Source organism: Thamnophis sirtalis, unplaced genomic scaffold, assembly GCF_051295495.1.
Source record: "Thamnophis sirtalis isolate CommonGarterSnake01/CBP01778 unplaced genomic scaffold, rThaSir2_p1.2 scaffold_6, whole genome shotgun sequence".
Classification (NCBI taxonomy): Eukaryota; Metazoa; Chordata; class Lepidosauria; order Squamata; family Natricidae; genus Thamnophis; species Thamnophis sirtalis.
This window is the reverse complement of record NW_028261386.1, coordinates 115,295,680-115,314,121: the sequence shown is the minus strand read 5'-3', so window position 1 is coordinate 115,314,121 and position 18,442 is coordinate 115,295,680. Positions and strand designations below refer to the sequence as shown.

Genomic DNA, 18,442 nt, shown 5'->3' with positions numbered 1-18,442 from the left:
CTTACCCATTTGTGATCTGCAAAAGCTGAATCTGTAGTTTAGCAATAGAAAATTTTAAAAATGCCGCTCTGTACAGGCACAGAATATAGAGATAAAAACAGAGAGAGACCGTAAAAAAAGAACGAAATAGCCAGTATACCTTTGAATATCCCGCCTCATCTAACTGGAAAATTCATGATGCAGCACGTCTTATCCATATTATGATTTCTCATTATGTGATGTTTACAAATGAATTGTGGATTGAAGTCTATTGAAAGTCTTAATGGTTAAGGTGAAATTGATACTTTCTCTGTTACAGCTCATTCAGGCATAACACTCTGTTACTTATAGCCACAGAATTAGCAGATACATTTCCTTGAACTATACAGCATTCAGGGTTTTAGGTGTAGATTAGATATAAAAATATTCTGCAAAAGGATAATACATCTAAAAGAGAAGAAAAGAAACTTTGGCTTCTGTTTGATATTTTAAAACCCAATAAAACGTATTTGAGCCTAAATTACTTGGCATTTTCCAGAAAATATTTATGTCTTTTTCTCATTTTTTTATCCCTTCTGAAATTATTTAGTTTTTATTCCATTTCCTTCTGTTTCTTTGCTCTCACTATGTTAAGTAAGCCTGAATTGCTAGATATTATCCCGCTCCACTTAGGTCATGGTAATTATCCAGATTCACTCATAAGAGGAAAAAACAATGGTCAGAGGAAGGAAAATTACACAGAAATATAAAAGGAGCAATGGAATGAACATCAGGATGGGGTTGGATTTAAGGAAAGAGAAAGATATGATTGTGATAATGCAAATTATCTACTGACTACTGCAATGCGCTCTACATGGGGCAGCCCTTGAAGAGTATTCAGAGACTTCAATTCATCCAGAACGCAGCCGCGCGAGCGATTGTGGGTGCACCTCGGTACACCCACGTTACACCCATCCTCCGCGAGCTGCACTGGTTACCGATCAGTCTCCGGATACGCTTCAAGGTGCTAGTCGTAACTTATAAAGCCCTTCATGGTATTGGATCTGGGTACTTGAGAGACCGCCTGCTGCCAATTACCTCCCACAGACCCATTAGATCTCACAGGGTTGGCCTCCTCCGGGTGCCATCTACCAGCCAATGCCACCTGGCTATTACCCGGGGGAAGGCCTTCTCTGTGACAGCTCCGGCCCTCTGGAATGAACTCCCCGCAGGTATTCGGACCCTCACCTCTCTCCAGGCCTTCCGAAAAGCCGTCAAAACCTGGCTTTGCCGGCAGGCCTGGGGGTGATGAGTTCCCTCCCCTCTCGACATGTATGGTTGTGCGACTATTGTCTACTTTTATTATTTGTATTTTGTCTTTTATGTTCCCCCTTTTTTCCCCCCTTGAATTGTTCGCCGCCCTGAGTCCTCCTGGAGAAGGGCGGCATACAAATAATAAAATACAATACAATACAATACAAATGAACAATTTTTATGCTTGTGTCAAATGCCTTGATGCAAATATTGCATTGTTTTCATGATGATGATCTGATATGTCTGAGGTCATTCTGACATCGCTTTGGCTTGTTGAGCAATTGAACTTAACAAAAAGAGGAAAAAAATGTGACCGAGAGAAGAATAATTACATAGCAATAAAACCATTATGTTTGTCTAGATAATTAATACTGGAAAATATTAAATAGAATAGAATTTCTATGAAAAGCACAGTTTGGTTTTGTCCTTCTTAGAATGAATGCCTGTTTAATTCACAAATAAAGTATAGGAAAAAAGCTGGACTAGAAAAGGAAAATTCTGCCCTAAAGACAAATGGGATAGGGATAATAAAAATATGGGATAATAAAAAATAAAAGCCGCTTTGAAAAGAGTTCTCTCTGTATTGCTGTTCTCAGAATGGTAAAAACAATACATCTGCAAACTATTAAGTATCTTGTTAAAAAGAAAAGACAAGTGAAGTATTTAGTTCAGGACTCAAAAAAGGGCTAAAAGATTTTAAACACAGTTCCGCTTGTTTTCAAGAATTTGCAATTGTTCAAAAAAATTGAAAGAATGAAAGAGAGGTAAATAGGAAGAGACACACATCTATAGTACAGCAGCATTGGGCTAACCAGCACAGGGCATACTGACTGAATTCTGGAAGTTTCTGTTCCACACATCTGGAACACATCAGGTCAGGGAAGTCTTGTCCACCACATGGTAGTCATAAATATGGTGAGCCTGCATCCTAGCTATACATATATAGCCAAGTTCACATAACAGACACACTGTTTAGTAGTTTTGAGGCCATGTAATTTTTCCCCTCTACAAATCAAGCCATACATTGGGATTTTGATTGCAATGTAGTTAGAAAATGAAAATAATCATAACAATCAATCTGCTGTTATCATAACTGTGTTCAATTAAGAGTAAGCATACTACATATCTATATAGACCACCAGGAGGCAGTAAAAATACCTCACAGGATATACTGTATATTGTGTAAAAATAAACTGTCCCCTCTTCCCTCCAAGAAGGGTGATGGAAGTCATATAAAACCTCACACATAGGGGGATAAGTTACATCCCAGCTCTCTCTCTCAGAGCTTAAGGGAAGGCGCAAGTTTGCACTATTTTGATGTAGCAGACCTGTAGTTACCTGTTCAAAAGACTTAAGATGTAAGTTATATTGATTTGATTTGTACATCAAATTTAGAAACTGCTCATCTAATTCACAGAATACAATTAAAGACATAAAAATATTAAAAACCATTTAATTATTGTGGCTTATGTAAAGTTATGTTATGCAGACTCGGAATACCACGGAAAGACAGATTTCAGCCATTCTTCTCTCTATCCCTTTTTAAAAACACGAGACTATTTTATGAGATGGGTAATATGGCGCAGGAGGTTTACAACTTGAGAACTAGCCATACAATGTTCTTGGAAGGATGACTGATGTTCACTGGTGTAAAAGCCTGGGATTGAATCCCAAACAGTGCATTCCCTTATTGCAAATGTTTCACTCTCCAATTCTGTCCCTGTGTCCCCTAGATATCTCTGCACTGCACTGCACTGAGCAAGCCAATGCATATCAAATTTAACACATGATCAATAAAATGAAAGCTGGAATTCTCTGCTCAAGAGGTCATGCTAGGGTAAATTGTAACTTAACCAAGTCCCAAGGCATAGCTCAAGAGTAGTGTCTCCTCTAAGCCGAATCCGTGTTTCTATTTGATTCAGCCATTCTGAAATGTAAGAGTAGCTGACAGAAATCACTTCTTTTTCATGGTAAAAATTGCAGTACTATGAGAAATATTATTCTAGCTAAGTGCAAACCTAGTCATACATGTGAAAAACATGATTTACCAGCCAAGCAAATCAGTTTCTTACTTCACAATTAGAGGGGGGGGGAGGGAGAGACTGACTACAGGAGAGTAATTGGACAGCTTCCTTCAAAAGTCTATGACTTTCTTAAAACCAGTCAGGTGCCCCACAGATATATCTATTACAACATTCATCAACTGAATATATATCTATCAACTGTTCTGGCTAGAGATGATGGATATCATCAAATAATGGAAAACCACCATGCAAAAATAACTTTCTCCTGAAAAAATAACTTTAGACAGACACATTACAGGCAGTCCTCAACTTATGTCTATAATTGAGCCCAAAGTTTCTGTTCTTAAGTGAGACATTTGTTAAGTGAGGTTTGTCCCCATTTTACAACCTTTCTTACCACAGTTGCTAAGTGAATCACTGCAATTGTTGGTTAGTAACACGGTTGTTAAATAAATGTGGCTTCCCCATTGACTTTGCTTGTCAGAAGGTTGAAAAAAGTGATCACATGACCCCAGGACAATGCAACCATCATAAATATGAGTCAGTTGCTAAACATGTGAATTTTGATCATGTGATCATGGGAATGTCGCAGTCATAAATATGAAAAACAGTCAAAGTCATTTTTTTCATTTCTGTTGTAACTTCAAAAGGCCACTAAATGAACTGTTGTAAGCCAATGACTAACTGTATTAGCTTTTCCTCAGAGCTTTATACAAAAGAGAATGCAATGCTTTCATTAGTGACTCTCCTTGCCTATCCTATTTGTAATAAAACCCATGTAAATTAATAATTTAAAATTTTAGATTAAAGCAGAAATACGTTGCTCCATATCCATTGGCACTTTTGGACCAATAGTCATTGCCTTGGTGCCTGCCAGTTTCCCAATTTCATCTGGATCTCAAAGGTCATTTTGAAAACAAAATGGCTGAATGTTTTCTTTTTTACCCTACGTAAGGAACTACTACAAGAAATGCCCAACAACAGTGGCAGGGCAAATTACTGTATATAAACAGGGAGCAAATTCCACATTCACAACTATTGATGATGTTACCCATTGGGTAATGGAATGTCTACAAGCAAACAACGAAGGTCAAAGAGCACCAAGGACTCCATCATTTTTGTTTCCTGAGTTTCACTGAACAAGTTTAAGGATTAAAACACATTTTCCCCACCAAGACTTTAAAGTTTTTCCCCTATAGAAATTAGGCGTGAAAACTAGCCTGCAGAAGTAGTCCTGCAGTTCTTCAAAACTTTAAGAATTAATTTTAGTAGGCTGTGTCTAAATTATAATAGATGCTCATGCTTAGATGAGCAGGAAAGTACAATTATACAATTGCCAACGACTGATCACCTCATACCAATCATAATAATTTTGACAGGACAAAGTGGAGGAAATATTACCCATGTTCTGTTCCTTTTAGAATTTAACAGAGAAATTTCTCTCTGAAATAATTTTATCTGCATAATTCAGTCCAGCAAGTCACAAGGGTTTTACTATTCCATTTAATTTTGAGAGCAGTGGATAAAGGCATGTTTATAGCAAACCATGATGTATCTCCCTATTTATTTAAAGGAATTCTCACACAGGCTTTCTAAAGAAGAAAAAATGCTTTAGTAACAGAATATACCGGTGAAACTCGAAAAATTTGAATATTATGCAAAAGTTCATTTATTTCAGTAATACAACTTAAAACGTGAAACTAATATATGAGATAAGACTCATTACATGCAAAGCAAGATAGTTCAACTGGGATTTGTCATAAGTGTGATGATTATGGCTTACAGCTCATGAAAACCCCAAATCCACAATCTCAGAAAATTAGAATATTGTGAAAAGGTGCAATATTCTAGGCTCAAAGTGTCCCATTCTAATCAGCTAATTAAGCCATAACACCTGCAAAGGGTTCCTGAGCCTTTAAATGGTCTCTCAGCCTGATTCAGTAGGAATCACAATCATGGGAAAGACTACTGATCTGACAGTTGTGCAGAAAACCATCATTGACACCCTCCATAAGGAGGGAAAGCCTCAAAAGGTAATTGCAAAAGAAGTTGAATGTTCCCAAAGTGCTGTATCAAAGCACATTAATAGAAAGTTATGTGGAAGGGAAAAGTGTGGAAGAAAAAGGTGCACAAGCAGCAGGGATGACCGCAGCCTGGAGAGGATTGTCAGGAAAAGGCCATTCAAAAGTGTTGGGGACTTTCACAAGGAGTGGACTGAGGCTGGAGTCAGTGCATCAGGAGCCACCACACAGACGGATCCTGGACATGGGCTTCAAATGTTGTATTTCTCTTGTCAAGCCGCTCCTGAACAACAAACAATATCAGAAGCGTCTTACCTGGGCTAAAGAAAAACAGACCTGGTCTGTTGCTCAGTGGTCCAGTCGTCTTTTCGATGAGAGCAACTTTTGCATCTCATTTGGAAACCAAGGAACCAGAGTATGGAGGAAGAATGGAGAGGCACACACTGCAAGATGCTTGAAGTCCAGTGTGAAGTTTCCACATTCTGTGTTGATTTGGGGAGCCATGTCATCTGCTGGTGTTGGTCCACTATGCTTCATTAAGTCCAGAATCAACACAGCCGTCTATCAGGATATTTTGCATCACTTCATGCTTCCTTCCAGACAAGCTTTATGGGGATTCTGACTTCATTTTCTAGCAGGACTTGTCACCTGCCCACACTGCCAAAAGCACCAAAACCTGGTTCAATGACATGGGATTACTGTGCTTGATTGGCCAGCAAACTCGCCTGACCTGAACCCCAGAGAGAATCTATGGAGCATTGCCAAGAGGAAGATGAGAGACGTGAGACCGAACAATGCAGAAGAGCTGAAGGCCACTATTGAAGCATCCTGGTCTTCCATAATACCTCAGCTGTGCCACAGTTTCCATGCCATACCGCACTGAGGCAGTAATTGCTGCAAAAGCGGCCCAAACCAAGTACTGAGTACATATGCATGCTTATACTTTTCAGAGGTCCGATATTGTTCTATGTACAATCCTTGTTTTATTGATTGTATGTAATATTCTAATTTTCTGAGATTGTGGATTTGGGGTTTTCATGAGCTGCAAGCCATAATCATCACAATTATGACAAATCATGGCTTGAACTATTTTGCTTTGCATGTAATGAATCTATCTCATATATTAATTTCACCTTTTAAGTTGCATTACTGAAATAAATGAACGTTTGCATGATATTCAAATTTTTTGAGTTTCACCTGTACTTTACAGGAACTTGCTAAAAAGTGATAATTTTGTTTCAATAAGTTATAGGACAACAGCTCAATGTCTGGTACATAGTATTTCTTTGTTCAATGCCACCTGACAAACGAGTGTTAAATCTTGCAGAAAAAACCCAGAATGAATAATAGAATGAATACCAGTCATATATTGTAAAGAGGTTCAAAAAATGGTAGTTTAAGCATAGTTACGCTATTGTCATTTTATGGAATTCTGCCATTTTTAACGGGAAGTATTATCTGAGAATTAACCTGAATATCAATAGAAATAGATTACCCTTTTATATTTCATCACCTGAATATTTAAGTTATCCTTTCAAAGAACTGTAACTCTTCCTGTTGAATCCAGTTTAAACCCAAATAACGTACCATAATCCCTTTAAGGTACTTAAAAGAAAAATGGCTTACTTCATTCATAAAAATATGAAGTTCCCTTAGAAATAACAGGATTAGCTGTTTAGTAATGATTCACAAAAATATCATAGCGTACCTGTAAGATTCTGTTCTACATGTGACATACTGGTTATCAACAGATTAGTGTTAACAAGCAAAATATGTTTTTAATGCTCTTCAGTTTCCCAATATTTCTACTTCAATATTAACACAGTAAATTTTTCCCCACTGTTTGGCAATGGATTTATATACAGTATTTTGCTATACAATAGTGGCTCAATGGGAACAATATAATTATTGTTCTAATTGAAAACATTAAATGAATAGTGTTCATTAATTCATACAGACCTCCGTCTTTTCCATTCTTACCAATATATAATAAAACCTTCACAGTGCAAATTTTAAGCAGGACAATATAAAATACTAATATAGCAGAACAAGTTCACATTAATATATTGAATTTTTGTATAACTTCTCACTGGAGAACAGTGGTGGGTTCCTACCGGTTTGGCAGAATCGGTAGTGGTTTGGTAGCCTGGGTCACTGGAACTGATAGCGACCCAGGCCTGCCACGCCCCCAAACTGGTTCTCCGGGGGGGGGGCGCCAGAGGTGCCGCCATCTTGTTTTTTGCTTCTGCGCATAACAATTTTTATTGTGCAGTGCGCCCACGAGCGAACTGGCAATAGTGACTGCTGGAACCCACCCCTGCAGGAGAACCATACAATATTGAAAATGAGCGATTGATCCTTTTCTGAAAAGAGTAACAAAAATTGTATAACTTGACAGATTGGTGCAAGCAGGCCCTGAGCTGAACATCTAGATCAGGGCTTTCAAACTCGCGGTCTGTAGGCAGGATGTGTCACACACTGGCTACACCCATGTCCAGTTTAGCAAAGGGGGAAAAAGTCATGATACATCATGTGACACCACCGTGACATATGTTTGACACCCGTGGTCTAGATAGATCTCATGGAATTATCATTCCTGGTCCTAAAATCCTTTAGTTGATGTAGAATGTTTCTTGGTTAATGGCTTTCAAAGTATATTCATGGGACATTGGTTGTCCTTACATCCTCATGTGATATAATCTGATTTGTTTGCAAATTCTATAAGAAAGGAATTATTTATTGCTATGAAGAGTACCTTGATGACAAAATCCAGTTCTTAAATTCTAGAACATTTTAAAAATACTCTTTTTAGGATAGTTTTCACATATTTTAAGGCACTTGGCTTAAGAAAATACTTATTTATGCTCTACAAATATCTTCTGCATACTTTGTTTCTATTTTTCTTTAAAATGAGCACATTTAAAAATGTGATGAATCAAAACCTTAAAATGGCCAGATCTTTTTTTTCCTGATTTTGTGTGAAAACTGCTTTAAATAGTAGCAGAGATGCTGCACTTGTGTGAGACACACAACACTTCTTCAGAATCATTTTCAAAGCATATATTTGGCTTAATGTTTAGTTGTTATGGATGACATCAACTTTTTTTCACAGATGTGCTACTTTGGTTATGCAAATACCATTCCTGCTAGTAGCTCTGAATGATTTTGAAATGGTTCCAGTGCTGATGAAGCAGACTTCCTGCAGTTAAATATATTGTAAATCAAATTCTGACTTTAAGCATAAAATACTCAGTAGCAGAGGTAAGCTACTGTACTGAAGTTTCCAAATACTTTGTTGGAGACTTGTCTATTTTCCAGAGGGGGTGTGGAAGGAGATTGCTGCACCTAAATAAGGAACATTCAAAAGACACTTCATGTAGCTGGTGAAAATATAAATAACAACAGAAATGAAGTTTCAATCATCTTTTTAGTTCTATGGAAATGAAACCTAGGGTGTGGGTCAATCCTACTATGTAATTGATGTTTTGGCGGTTTGGTGATGAAGCTGGCTTAGTAGCCCAGCCAATAATGGAGGAAGGGGCACATGCCTTGTTCACCCCCTTCCTGAAATTTACACCATGATTGAAGGAGGTTTCTGCCAATGCTTGGCTTGATTCTCAATCACTGACTTCAATAAAATGAATACAAAACATATTTTGGAAAACAAAAATTGTATTAAGTGTAGCAATATCTGGCCTTTGGTAACATTTTAAACAAATTCCATCAAATGCCAGGACTGAATTAACTAATTAACTAATCATTCATAGGAATTTGTTTTCCCATGCAAAAATTAAAGGCACAAGACAGTGACAACTTTTCACACAAACAATTTTGATGTCCCAGATGTGTTTTAGACTATTAATTAAATACAATTACCTGTAATTTTGTTTTTCTCTGTGATTCAGCAAAGTATTTTGCATTTTTGAGTTGACTTACCATTTTTTTATATAGCCTGAATGGAATAATTAAGATTACAGAAGTGGTAAATTTCTGACTCATGTTTCCTTTGTAGTGTGACAGAGAAATTCAAATTTTATTTTTTTCAGTTTAGCTGTAAAGGGAAAGACACATGTTTAATAGTGATGTCCTTTTGTTAAACTAATTATAATAGTAAACTCTCACTGGTTTATGGCTAAGCTACTTGTGCTCTTCTGACGGAACAGTGGTGTACAAAATAAACTTAACTTTATCAAATAAAAACTATTCCTAAAAAGAAGCTAATATGAAACTGAAATACAAAAGCTGCCACAGCATTAAGCATCTGAGTCATCAATTACTTTTTCCAACTAATAATTATCACTGAGTCAGTCAGTTGAATCATCTAGTTATTTTATTTACATTTTTCTTTTGCTACTGTTTTAAAAACCTATATGTAAATATTTTTTTATAATTTTGCAGCTATTTCCAAGTTTGTTTGACTAAAAAGAATGTACCATACGGATAGAATTTCTTGGCTACTCTAACACGGGGAATTATAATGTATAAATATAGATAAAATATTTTATAAATAAATCTTTTATAAATAAAAAATAAAAAGTAAATAAATGAAATACGTAGACACTAGTTCTAGAAACTAAGTCTTACTTCCAGTGGTGCGATGGGTGTGGCGTGGGGTAATATACTGTAAAATCCCCATTCCCTCCCCACTCCAGAGGAAAATTACTGCAAAATCCCCATTCCCTCCAGATTAGCTGGGACTCAGGAGGCAGAGAATAGATGGGGGCGGGACCAGTGAAAAGTGATATTTACTGGTTCTCCGAACTACTCAAAATTTCTGCTATGCATTCTCCAGAACTGGTCAGAACCTGCTGAATAGCACCTCCGCTTACTTCCTGAGAAAAGTCAACCAATATCCCACTCATACTCATAAATTGTTACTATTTTTCTTTCTGAAATTCTCTTAACAAAAGAAACCTTGAATATAACTACCAATCTCCACGAGAAGCTGTGAATGGTTTAAGTATCTATCTGTACAAAATGTGATCAATTTAGTCATGATTGAAAAGTAAAGTAAGGTTGGGTTATTTTTGTTTTGAATTTTTGTGTGTGTCTCTTCTCCTATAATCTGCCACTTAGGTCTTATACCCAGAAATGGGCAGCTGCAAGGATAATTTGCTGCACATCCTAATGTACACTCAGAAAAATAAAAGCATGCAAGTCTGACATGCGTCCCGAATATTTATTCTAGAATTATTTCATAAAATGTTCTGTGTTATGTAGGATAAGTTAGTGCATCATATTTTAATGGAAAAGCTCCCCAGAGATGGAAAATTGGAAACCCACTGTGTTGATGCATGAATTTAATCTAATTTTAAACAACAAGCAGCCTTATGTTCTGTACAGTAAAATGGAGTTATTTATCAGGGCATAAGACCTAAGTAGTAGGACAATGTAAATGCAGATATGTACCCTTACAGGTTTCTTCATGAAGCACTCTACATTAATGTTATAAATGTTATAATGGAATATCTTAAGTAGTTAAAATGGGGGGGGGGAGGCAGGAGAGAGGAACAGTAGATCAACTAGAAAGAGAAATGTGATTTTCATCTGGTTGCAATTGGAAGAAAGTAGTCCAGAAAAGCTTTGCAGAAGTAAGGAGTGCAGGAGATTAGACCTAAGGCAATGTATTGAGTTACAAAGACAGTGAAGAAAAGGAACAGTAGTTTTCATCTCAGCTTTCTGTTTTCACATAAATAGAAAGGAAGTAGCAACCTGAGTAGAGTCTGCACATCTCTTAAGGGTTAAATTACCATATTTTTCAGAGTATAAGACGCATCAAGATTTTGAAGAGGCAAATAAAAAGTTTTTGCACTCTGCAGACCTCCCAACAATGGCCGTTTTTTTTTTTTTGCGAAAACAGGCCATTCCCCCCCCAAAAAAGGGCATGAATAGCCTTTAGGAGGGTTATAGAGTGCTCCTGGGGGCTGGGGAGGGCAGAAATGCACCACCATTTTGATGAAGGGGATGGGGTTTTGGGAGGCCAAAAATGCTGTATTCAGTGTATAAGACGCACCCCAGATTTTCACCCTCTTTTTTGAGGGGAAAAAGGTGTGCCTTATATTCCAAAAAATATGGTAACTAACATAAAATAATCTGTTAGTATTGTCCATAATTAATTCTAAAGCTGTAAAAGTGCAGTATTTGTTAAAATTTAGATATCAGTGTCACATTTAATTAACTCCTCTGACTGATGGAACTTCTCAGGAGAATAGGAAGCAATTTTACCCTTTTCTGTAGCCTCTCAGACATGCTCACAACTTGAACTATACTTTGGGAAGACTATTGTGCACATGTTAGAAAAAGATTTAGTTGTGCAAATTCAAGTCTTTCACTGGATTTTACACTGGAAAACCATAATGCAATGTAATTATCATGAATGGGGTTCATATGATAGAATTAAGCAACCGTGTTTAATTGTCTCAGGCGTGCTTTCCATACAAGAGGCAACTACACTGAACCCTGAGAAGAAAAACCCATGACTGTAAGAAACTTCTGAATGTTGCCTGAGAGGTTGGACTGATATTTAGCAACATTTTTTTAAAAAAATGCCACATTATTTATAGAGAAACATAATAAAAGTGGCACTAATATAAAAATTAATTTACTTTTTTTTAAAAAAAAATCCCCCCTCAATCAAAATATACCGCTCCTTAAAGGGATTTGTTATTGTCTGGTAAATTAGATATATGACAAGTATGATAACATCTCATAACTTTTAAAATTTACAGACTCTCACTGAAAATTTTGAAACCTGCCATTTTAAAAAACTAGAAGCTGAGAAAACTTAAAACCGGTGCAAAATGTTGTTTTACGGGCAGTAATGTTTGCCCCGCAGTTGGTGCATATTGTACTCCTGCACTCCAAACTGCGTTAGTTGCCAGTTTGCTTCAGGGATCCATTCAAGGTGCTGGTAATGACTTATAAAGCCCCATTTGGGGGAATTGGGTTATTAGAAGGATCACTTCCTCCCAACCGTACCAGATGCAACAGGAGGGTTATGCTCCAGATCCTGTCAGCTAAGGAATATTTTGCTGGGCCCAGGAAGACAGCCTATTTTTGTGGTCCTTGCCATGTGGAACATCGCCCTTCCTCCGTCAATGATCAGATTGATCCCAACCCTGCTGGTATTTTGCAAGGCTCTGAAAATGTGACCTTGCCAATGGGTCTAGGGAACCAGGAGTGTGGCAGAGGCTGTGCCCTAACTGCATTGATTGTTATTAATGAATGTAACTAGATGCAGGAGAAGAGGTACAGCCTGGGGGCAGAGTCAAGAGTGGAATCAGTCTAGAGTCATCACAAATGATTCAAGACCAACTCCTCTTGAATTCTGTTGATTTTAGTGCTGAACATTTGTTGACTAGGTGAGCAATGAATCTTAACTGTAAATTAACATGTGGCCCTGATTCTTCATGCCTGACACTATCTCACTTATTATTTTGTTAGTTTTAATATTTTTATATTGTTTTTAAATTGTATGGCTTTGCTGTTTTATATTGTTTATAACTATTTGGGAGCCACCCAGACTCAAATATGTGTGATTGGTGGTTATACAAATAAGAAAAAAAGAAGCAAACAAATAAATGTGAAAGTAAATGAAAACATTTAATCTCTGTCAAAAACAATCTATTGTTACAGGCGAGCCATTTCCTTTTTCTTATGAAAGGAAGAAAAACTGCAATACCAAATGAGCCATCCTCTATGAGTCATTAGGCTGGGAGATTATCACCAACAACTAATGAAGCATCCTCAGGCCAACCAAAAACAAGTAAATAAAAGCAATACAAACATTAATTCTTGACAATACCAAGTAAGAGTTCGACTGGCGGTGGCCTTCCAGAGTTTTGAGAAAACATTTTTTCTTGGCAACTGAGAATGGAATTTTTGCATGTGTGCTGCGTCCTTTTACATTTCATTATGTCCTCTGTCTTTTCTGTGCTGTAATTTATTGCTTGCGAGTTACCTTCCCCATTGGGAAGAGGTTACAGCTCAATTGTAGAGGTCAGAGTTTAAATCCTTACAATTACCAATTAAGATGGAAGCAGGACATATGATATATCTAGAACTAGGATTCCTGAAAGCTGACACCATGCTCAGTGGGCAATACAGGCATCTCCCGAGTTACGTAAGACCAACTCTATGCAAAATGTTTCTGAAAGTCACCTCTAATATTTTCAAAGGTAACCAGCATCTTTTTCAAAGTGCTTTTCTACCCCTTGACATTCCCTATCAAAATGGTCTCTTTAGATACTGCTAATGAATCATAATACAAGTATATGAGGCAGTTTTTCCAATTGTGACTAATACAAATTTTTGGTTATATCAGCTTTTTCTACAAAGATTGGTGAGTACCTGTACTGTATGCATGTATGTCAAAATAAGGACAGGTACTCATCTGTCCATGCATGATAGTTGTCCTTCATGTACCATTCTATTTGTTATTTCTTTGTATTTATTTTAATATCATTTTTCTTGATTGCTGAAGATTTTTTAAAATATCTCCATGCTAGTTTTTATCCACACAGAACTTCTCTGTTAGGGGAAAAAAGTTAAAGAACAATTATGACTTCCCTGAAACTTTCCTTATTGAACCCAAATATAAATATTCTGAAACACGTTATTGTAGTTTAGAAAAAGGCATGCTAAAATATTGTATAAAGTCATTCCCAACCTGGAGTTCGAGAGACATGTTGAGGAACAGTTACTTGCAAAACGTCCAACAGCTTTAGGCATGATTATCTGCCTCTCATTTAGTTTTGCTAACAAACATCTAAATTGACTTAAGCTGACACAGTAAATGGCACAAACTAACCCAAAGAGACTCACCCAGAAGAGGTTATCAGAATCAGCCCTGAGCAACATATGACCCCACTATTCCTATGGAAACTCACTAAACTTTATTTATTTTAATGACACAAGGATGACATCTGTACTCAATTTCTGATAACTCTGCAACAGAATGATTAGGAAAACAGATAAGTCACATGTATCCTTAGATGGAAAAACATACTTTGTACTCTTTGTTCTATCTACTTAGGAATACGAGATGCCCGTGCATCAACTACCAAACGTACCAGACTGGATTGCAATCGAATCTCTGCTAGAAGGAAAAATCTTGAAAAGTAGCTGGAGCTGTAATCAGGGTGACACTATTAATGGAACAGACAGGGTCTTCTTTTCCTAGATGTTGGCACATTCTCTTCCTTTTTTAACAGTAGAAATGCAGGGTGAAAGTTTTTTTTTAACCACACAACTGCATTGTTCTGTTGCTGAAATTCAAAAACAGTCAGGACCAGCTGTGGTTGGAGAGAGCAATTTAAGGTCAAAACTGGCAGTTACAATTAAAAAGAGCTGCAGTTTATTGCATGAAGGAGATGGCACTTCTTTTGAGGGTTAGAGTTATTCTTAGTCTGCAATCCAGACACAATACAGCATTCAGTTTTCTCTGGTTATCCATATCATTTTTTAAACAGTCAAATTCTGAATTTTGTTCAGGCTGAAGGAATATAAAAAAATGTTCTCAGAAGGATACAAAATATTCTGCTGCAAATTCTTTTTAACCATTTTTAGTTATCTGAAGGAGAATGGTAAAATCAAGACAGATGTTTCGGTGACAGATTTTCTCCAGTGTGAACAACTGTTATACATTATTTTAATAACACAAACCACGTTTCTGCATGTTGATCAATCATTAAATGCAAAAACATGTTTATCATTGTGCAAACCACACCAAGACAAATGCCCAATACTCACAATTGGTTTCTATTCTATCACACATGTGCATAAAACCAGATACACGAGCTTCCCACTGCTCCGTAGCACATAAAACAGACACTGGAATTTAATCCAAAGATTTTACAATTATCCAAAAAAGTTGCTGCATTTGAATTATTTTGAAACAGGTCACTGAAACTAACAAAAGTTCTGCCAGGTACACATAGGTATCCTAACAACAAATTAAGAAATGTTGCAAACCATTTCCTTCTGGGGACATGAAGGAAGAAGGAAAGAGGACTTCATTCTGACAGTTTGTGGTTTGTGGCAATTGGAAAAAAAAAGTCAGTCAGGAAAATGCAGGATATACTGTATTTACATTTGTCATGACAAGTTTCCTGGAGATTGTGAGGTTTACGGGTGCTGAGTTGTCAGTTGTGCTATTAAACTGCTGCCTCATTCAATTGCAGGGTCACTGGCTGACCTACATTTCTGAGAGCAGATTCATTGTAAGTTCTGTAAACGCTCACTTTTAAAGGGCCATTTTGATTCAAGCATATTCATCTGAACCATGTGAAGCTTTTACTAATCTTCCCAGTGTTAGGGTCTTAGCCTTCATGTTCTCCATGTTTTAAAGGATTTAGGAAAACTGTTAATTATTGCAAATATGTGTTCCCACCTCTGCTATTGGACAGAAGTCTACCAGTACTGCTTTCATTGCTATTGTACCCCAGGGAAAAAGATCATTTCCTGGGATCTTCCCAACATCAAATAAAAATCCCTTTCTCTCTCTCCCACCCTCCCGCTCTCTTACTCTGCTCTCTCCCTCCCTCCCTCTCCCTCTTTCTCTCTCCCTCTCCCACATCCAAAAGTACCACGCCAACAATTTATATGATGGTATGGATATTTAATTAAAACAGATAGAGTTATGATATACTTTTCCACTGACAACCTACTAAACTCTAAAGTCAGCATCTAAAAATATGGCTAAGTGACAATCTGAAACTCCTGTATTACTTTCTGCTACCAACACACATATTTTCCAATGATGGAGCCGCAAAAAGCACAAAGAAATAAGCATTTGATTAATTTTGTTGTTTGATACCTGGTTGCTTACTTGTGAGAATAGCAGCTACTTATATTCTATATTTTTTAAAAAAAAAATGATTCTGAGTGGAATTTTTTCTTTCTTTTTTTTGCAAATGCTCTACAGAAGAAAATATTCCCCTGATAAGAAACTGAAATATTCATTAAGATACACTACAGAGCTTCCCAGTCAAGTTGGACTGCCCATACAGGAAGCGTCTCCTCTGATGCAGCCTAGTTTATTCTGCATGTGAAAAGCCAGAAAAATTTTCACTGACATCTTAACTCCTCAAGACTAACATGACATTACTAGCAAAACATTTCCCACAAGCTCAACTGCCGTCATAACTGAGCTCATTTCCCTCGATTTGCAAAATTCTACAGAACTTCTGTGGAGCTTTTTTCATCTTTGTTTATACCGCAGCTGCAATCTTAACCTTTTAACTGGCCACTCTCCTCCCCCCCAATTTCGTGATGAGCAGACAAATCATCTTAAGAAAGTTTCTCACCACAACGCTATTTACATAGATGTGGTAAGAATTCATGCATCTTGAGGTTGTTGCTTTTTATTTTATGCCCATGTTAATAGTTACACATACTGCGTAATTATCTAATCATTGGTACTTTTTCAGGCTGATTTACCTGGGAAAATGAATGATGAAAACCAGAGAATTATTGTTTGTCATGTAATATGGCTCAAATTAAATCTTACATTCTTTGTTTGAATGCAGATAATAGCTCTAGTTTTCTAAAATAATGTAAACTGCAGCTGTGGGGAAACCAAAGAAGTACAGGAGGTTCATAAGTCAGAGAGAAAGAGTTTACCATTAACAGCCTGTCTCCGTTCCCCATCCCTTATTATTCTGATGAATACAGTCTCCCTTTCAGTATTTACATCAGGTGGGAATTTAGCTAAAAGAATTACTATCCTCCTTACTTAAAGGAAGAATAGAACCTACAGCTATAAGTGCTCTTGGAAATCATGTAATCCAACCTATCCAGCTCAGGTAAGATTCAATGCACCATATTTGAGAGATGTGCATCCAGTCTCTGTTTGAGGATCTTGCAGGACCAACAGGCAGAGGTGAGTTGCTACCGGTTCGGACCGGTTTGGCTGAACCGGTAGTAACTTGGTGGCCTGAGTCGCTGGATCCGGCAGCGACCCATGCCTGCCACGCCCCCGAATCAGTTCTCCTATGAAGCTACCATCTTGTTTTTCAGTTCTGCGCATGCACAGAACAATTTTCAGTGGAATTTTTTTTTCATTTTTTAAGGTTTTGCGCATGTGCAGACCTTTTTATTTGCAAAAGTACGCACATTTTTTTGAGGCACCGAACCGGCAGCAATGCCAGCAGCAACCCACCCCCTGCCAACAGGCAGAAAACTACTAGAGCGCATCCATAAACACCAATTAACAGAAGACATGACAAAAACTTCTTAATTTCACAACACATGGACATGTACTTTCAACTGGAAAACCATGCCCATCCTAGACCAAGACAAGTCCAAAAATGCTAGACAATTCCTGAAAGTCTAGAACTGACAAATTTGTTATTCACAAGCACATAAATAACATCTACATACCATTCAAAAGAGACAATCAACAAGCAAAAAAAGGGAACAAAAAGACTAGAACACCTCATCAGCAATCAATTCCCATATGGACAGAGATTAACACCAGATTAACGAGCAAGAAGCAAGCTATATCCCAATCAAGGAACTGTCAAACAAACTAACAGTACACTTCCCAACCAAAGAACCACCAAGACCAACCCCACCAACATGGATAGGGCAAACCACTAAAATATAAAATAAGACCAAGCCCTATTCCCTACTAGCACTGATGACATTACCTTATGTGGGTAATGAAACATCTGAAAGAAAATAACCAAGTCCAGAAACCACCAAGGACCCCTTATCTTGCATGAAGAACTACCCACCATGCATGGCAGTTTGTAACACTTTATGACAGTGAAAGAAAAAATATGCTTAAAAAAAGAAAAGATATTCTGCCTTCTCACCATTGTTGATTTACCATCTTCTTTTTGCAATGGACTTTTCATTCCTTTGTTTCCTTTTGCTATGAACATACACAACAAATTATGTGAGTTATTTTTCATCTGTCTCACAAGCTTCAGTTCATTCTGGTCCTGGGAATGTGGCCTTGAATTTAATACAAGCCAATAAAGGAAAAATGGATAGACACAAATCCTGAACAGTGCTCAGGTTCTACCCATTGTCAAACTGTCAATTCCGGCTGAAATCAACCCTGGAAATAAATATGTTCAGGCCATGCACTTTTTGGACGTATATAAGATCTCAGCTTAC

At 37.2% G+C, this 18,442-nt stretch overlaps 1 protein-coding gene across 1 annotated transcript in view; it reads right to left on the bottom strand.

The window, feature by feature from the left end:
• Positions 1-18,442, bottom strand: part of BACH2 (BACH transcriptional regulator 2) — a 193,260-nt gene that overhangs the window by 89,294 nt on the left and 85,524 nt on the right. The window lies entirely within an intron of this gene.